The sequence below is a fragment of the Elephas maximus genome, chromosome 23 (genome assembly GCF_024166365.1).
Source record: "Elephas maximus indicus isolate mEleMax1 chromosome 23, mEleMax1 primary haplotype, whole genome shotgun sequence".
NCBI lineage: Eukaryota > Metazoa > Chordata > Mammalia > Proboscidea > Elephantidae > Elephas > Elephas maximus.
In genome coordinates, this window is record NC_064841.1 from 6203084 (window position 1) to 6209229 (window position 6146).

General features: G+C 42.1%; 1 long non-coding RNA gene across 1 annotated transcript; it reads left to right on the forward strand.

Moving 5' to 3' along the window:
* The first annotated feature begins 3892 nt into the window (after window positions 1–3892).
* Window positions 3893–5720, forward strand: LOC126066580 (uncharacterized). The gene is made up of 3 exons (XR_007515142.1): window positions 3893–4059; window positions 4377–4617; window positions 5664–5720. It is a non-coding gene; the product is annotated as an uncharacterized LOC126066580 (long non-coding RNA).
* The last annotated feature ends 426 nt before the right edge of the window (window positions 5721–6146 follow it).

Below are 6146 nucleotides of genomic sequence, written 5' to 3' on the forward strand. Positions count from 1 at the left end.
TTTTGAAACAAATAGTTCTAAAATACTTCAGAATAAATAAATGTTTTAAAAAATTATTTTAAATTAAAAATTTTACGTATGAGTTAAGGCAACACTAAATGTCATAATAACTAAACCCAAAAATGTCATTCCACTTCTAAGAGGCAGAGGAAACATAGTTGAGATATTGTGACAAAATGCTGTGATGGGAAGTGAGGATGGGTGATCAGGGCAAACACAAAACTCTCAGGTTGTTTCATTTGTGGAGCTGGACTAAGGAAACAAACAGAGGCCTATATACCACATGGATAAATACTTAAAATTTATAAATCAAGCTACCGAAGTTAACCCTTTGGTGACCCAATTATTTTTGGCTTTGAATTTTTTGTTGATACTGCACGTTTTCATTAATGGAAGCATGCTAAGTCGTTGAGTGTTCCTGAAATTTTGGTAGGTGGTATGGATTTTTTTTTTCTTTCCCTCCCACAAGCCTACCCTAAGTGTTTACTGGTACATATGAAGCACCACTAATGATACCCCAGAGTCCCCACCTAGGTGGTACATATGTGTAACAAATAAAAATTTTCAAAATTTCTGTTTTTCCTACCAAAAATTCAGACATCTCGTACAATATCCTGTAAAAACTGTAATTTGGGGCACACACCCATTTCTTCAGTTTCAAACAATCGTAAAGGCCCCTGCCTTGAGGCAGCACACACTGTCAGTGGTGTACGAGCTCCCCGCTAAACCTTCAGAGGCTGAAAAAGTTTGTGGTTTCTGTATGTACCACTGGGCATGAAAGGGTTGAATAAAAGTTCTGTTCACCAACCTAGACAAATATACCTTCTTAACGATATGGAGGGAGGGCCAGATTCACATTTAGAATTCTTAGAGTTAGCCAGAACATGGCAGTATTTGAAGAGCTGACCCCTGGCCCCAGGCCTTGGCCTGTACCCCTCTGACCTTTCTCCCAGGCCTTCGGTTTCATCCCTAGCTCTGTCTTGCATGACAAGGGGCCTGGCTCACCAAGTGTGGGCATCCTAGCCTGTTTACCCATGTTCCATCCCAACTCCCTGTCCTCTGTGGCCTCCTGTACAAATAACCATCCCTTGTTCACTCTTCAGGCCTAGGTGCACCCTTGGGAAGAGAAGAGAAGCCTATAGAGTCCTTGGAAGTAGATTTGAGGCTGTCAGAGCAAGAAATTACTGGCTCTGAGCCCCCAGAGGATAGTCTATGGACAGATGGGCAGTCCCTCTGGCCCTGTTGACTCCTCACCCCCTGGAGTCAGGATGACCAGAGGAAGTCCAGAGTACATTCCTCCAGGGCAGGAGGACGGGGAAGGGTGCCATCTTGCCCAGGTCTAAAAAAAAAAAAAGGTCTAAGGGTAGGTTTTAATCCTGAATAGTGTAAGGTAAAGCTAGGAGTTCTTGTCACAAAGAAGAAGAAAAGGTTTATTTTAGAGCGAAACCCTTCTATGGAAAGCATGTTTACTTTATTCACTGAATCTCAGTTTTTCTGGCTCTTTTTGGTTTGTGTCAGGTTCCAAGGGCCCTCTTTCTTGGTTTTTACCTACTGACCATCAGACCGAGAGCTTGTTGTGCTCAGTGACAAGAAGGAGTCGAACAGACAAATCTACCAGGCTTTGACAAAGGGAAATTGTCTACACTCAGACACATACGGAGCTTGAGCGGCAGTACTCTTTAGTGTGTAAAGATTTAATTTATATAATTTAACACACATTTTGACATTTTCTTCCAGTCGATGCGTATTTGCTTAATTTCCATTAAGTCTTGTCTCACTCCTGTTAATTTTCACCTCTCTTTTCCCTCTTAAGTATACTCCCATTTTTGACTCACGTCTCAGCTCAGGTCTGATTGATCTGTGGCTTATGAGCACTGTGACATGGGAACTGCGTCAGCGAGGTGATCACAAATGCCATGCTGGGAAGATAGGGGCGTCGGAGGGTCAGGGGCAGTCAGAAGTTCATGGTTCAGACGCCCTCACGTCGTGACCTGAGACGTGCCATAGCCTGACTGGGAGTGAAGAGCATTGTCTAAAGTCCCGGGGGCTTCTATGGGTGCATGTGTCTTCTGAGTCAAGAACTGACAACAAATTGAGTGTTTTGATCTTTCAAACTTTTTGCAGAAAGGTTAAGGTTAGGAACCCAGTCGTCAGTAACCCTTAGAACATAACTGGATAGCGTGTGGGTTTCTCAGGGCTCTGCAGGCTAAGAAGAAATACTGGCAGTGCTCTATTTCAAATTTCCTGAATAAGTGAGCTTTTTCTTCTTTCTGAACAAAATCAGAATTGAGTAAAGACTTTGAACTCGTTTTCAGCAACTCAGGTTTAACAGGTCCCTGAAGTCTGGTGAAGCATAAAGCACTCCTGCATTGGCCAGTTAGCCTGGGTTCCAAACAAAACCAAACCCAGTGTCGTCGAGTCGATTCCGACTCCTAGTGACCCTATAGGACAGAGGAGAACTGCCCCATAGAGTTTCCGAGAAGCGCCTGGTGGATTCGAACTGCCAGACCCTTTGGTTAGCAGCCATAGCACTTAACCACTACACCACCAAGGTTTCCTTGGCCTGGGGTAGGCAGGGTTACCTCTGAGCAACTCTTTGAAGAAAGTGAAATTTGTCTTTTCTTTTTTTCTCATTTCCGTGCTTCATTCATTCTCTTCCTTGTGACTCTCTTCCCAGAACCCTAGTACCCAGTGCACCTGCTCTAGGGAAGCACGAGTATCTACCAGAGCCCCCGTTCATCACCCCAGGGCTGCTGATTTGTGAACTGGAGGAAAGGGGTGACGTTTCAGGGAGTGTACAGGGGCCCTACTTGGTGGTGCCGATGGGGGTGAGAGTAGTGGTCACTGAGGAAAGTCTCCTTAAGTCTCAGTCCTCAGACCAATTTGCTCATGTAGAGGGCTAGGCTCCAGAGAGCGGAGGGGAGCCGTGGAGGATACCTACCCCAGACAAACAGCTCCTCTAGTTGGCTTTGAAGACTTTGTCTATAACTCAGGGAGCCTGGTGATTGTAGGGTCCTACCACTTATCTGGCAGGAAAGATCAAATTGTCTCGAATTTTCTCGAAACCCCAGATGAGAAAGAACAAGAGAAAGTATCTGGGAGCCACAAACAGCACTTCCCTGAGTTCGTAGCAGAACACTCCCCTCCTTTTTTTCTCCCTAGCCTGTCTTCTCACCAGGGAATGAAGAAGGCCCAGTACCTGGTTTTCTTTGGAGGCATCTTGACAGAGCTTTTTAATCTGCCTTGATGTCCCTCTCCCAGCTGACCCCAGAAGCGCTGAGTTTGGCTGAAGGAAAACGGTACTAATTTCAGTCATTTAAGTAATCATTTGCCATTTATGCCAAATTGCTGTGTAATAGTATTGCGAGTATGCCTATCATTAAATGCGTGTCACATGCGCCTTGTGGGGAATTTTAATTATAATACTAAATCACACTCAGGATTCTTAGACTTTGTGGTTTGTTATTTATACGGTACTGTGATCATTTAGTAACTTAAAATTTTAGAGAGAACAATGCCATTGAGGGAAAGTTGGATAAAACACTTCTCTTTTCCTCCCAGCCTCACTTTAACTTCAACATTGGCAGCATTTGTATGGCCGCCGTCTTTTGGGTTTCTAAATGTATCTTTTAACCACACAGTGCAAATTGCCTTCACAAACACATTGTTTTGATGCCTTTAAAAAATAATCCGGGTTTTAAATTGTGACTAAAAAACCTCACGTACTATTCTTCTTCCCACTGGATCTTATTGTTTTTTATATTCACTAAAAGTCTTTGGAAACTCTGGTCGCATGGTGGGTAGGAGCTGTTTGAGTCCCCCAGCTGCTCCTTGGAAACTCTATGGGGCAGTTCTGCTCTGTCCTATGGAGTCCCTATGAGTCAGAGTTAACTCGATGGCAGTGGGTGGGAGTCTTTGTTCATAGGCGTACTGCTAATGCGTCGAAAGAATTATGGGTGTCCTTAGAATGAAAATAGCTTTTTTTTTTCCATAGGAACAAAATCTGAAAGGCTATACACTAAATATTAGAAGTGTTTATTTGTGGATCTTGTGTTACAGGTATTTGTTACTTTCTTTGTATTTTTCAATATTGTCAATGTTATCTTTAACAGGTATGTTTTACTTGTATGTTCAGAGAAGTAAATAGCCTTTTAAAACCAGGATGTTTCTTACAAGTAAAAATGTAATTTTCTTATTGACTTCTTCAATATTCATTATCCTGTTGAATATTTTCCTTAGCAAACACATGTGATATTTTAATCCTCTGACCATTTTACTTAGGGGCATAGCCATAGGCGTAATAACTTGTAACTCTTGGTGTTAAAAAGCAACCAAATTCTCTTACTCTTTGTCCAATCCGATTTAACCCAACTCAGTAAATACAGTCCTCCATCTGCTGCATTCGGAATACCTGAACCCCGAAGTCCCTGAGGGATGCAAACGGTTAATGAGCTTGGCTGCTACCCGAAAGGCTGGCTGGCAGCTTGAGTCCACCCAGAGGTACCTCAGAAGAAAGACCTGATAACCAGCTTCTGAAAAAACAGCACTGAAAACCGTGTGGAGCACAGATCTACTCTGACGCCCACGGGGTCGCCATGAGTCGGAGTCAGCTCAATGGTAGGTTTTTTCTTTCTTTTTTTTTTTAATCTTAGTCCACTGTTGGATTCCTTATCTCCTGCTCTTTTAAGCTGATTTGTCCTTTTTCATTCATTGTAAGGTGCCTCACTTTAATTTTAGAAGTATGAAGGACGGACAATATAGAAAGCTTCTGCTCCCCTGTACCAGTCTCTGCAGGTACAGACCACGGGTGGTTGAGTGCTTCACGGTGGAACTAAGAAGACACAGCTGTGGTTCTTCTTCATTTTTCCACGTGGCATTCTCTTCACATCCTGGAGTACTTCATGGAAAAAGATTGCCAAAGGCAGGGGACTCCAGTTGCCATGGGTGGCTCATGTCTGCCATGTGCAGAGGACAAGAACCTGGCTTACAGTTCAACTCCAGATTTTCCTAACGGTGGGAGAGGGGAGAGAAAAAAAAAGAAAAGAGAAGAGGGTGAAGATTAGGGCAGGATAAAGTTTGTGCTTGTATTTTACAAAATTATCTGAAAAGCACAATGTAACCACTAAAAATAGTTTTCCTTCACATTAAATTGCTGAGCTGGGTTTTGCACCTGTCTCTCTTAACCGTTGAGGAATTCTCCAGTGGAGATGGCGTGACTGATGGCTTTAAGTGTTTATCTGTTGTGTCTTATGAGCAGGGATTAAAACAGCCACCTCCTGTCAAGGTCGCTTGCCAAGATTTAGACAGATTTAAACGAGAGGCTGACACGACGACTGTTCTTGACTTTGTGTGCAATGATCAAAATTGCCACTAGGGAGAGCTGCTTGTCTTATTTTTAACCATCCCAGAACTCGAGATTTGCCAGGGAGCTGGAGCCAAGGGAAAGAAAAAGCTCTAAGGGATAATATCTTTTGTGAGATGGGTGCTCTTAGTACTTAGTACCCCTTTTCTGCTGGTTGTACATAATTTCCAAATTGTTCAGTGCCATTGTCACTTGGGCAGTTGTAGCTCGGGTTCTTAAACTTCTCATCATGGAGATTTCAATAGCTAATGAAGAATAATCAGGATGGATTATGTAATTTGCTCATTCTTTTCTATTGCAGTAACTGAAGTCAGAGTGACATCTTAAATTCTGAGCTTTTCCTGGAAACATCTTGGTAATTTATTCTCTGCTGATTTTTTTATGAAACCTGTGTTTTACAAGAAGAAATTTGGAGATTACAGTTATGTCATTGTATATGTTATGTTATATTCGCATGACAACTTTCTATCAAGATGGGGAACAGATTTTTAAAAAATTGTACATCACTACCATCCTAAATGGTGGTACTGATTTATATATATATATATATATATATATATATATATATATATATATATATATATATATATATATATATTTTTATGGAGTCCATGTTAAGTCCAGTCCGTAAAACACTGAATTCTGGTGATTTGGTTAGAACTGTGACCTCAGAAATTCTGTGAATGAAAAATCTGAGAGGACAACCCAGAAGCAGGTCCTTTATACAAATGCCTCACCTTCAAGGTATACAGCCCGGTTTCACCCACAGCAGTGGTTCTTAAAG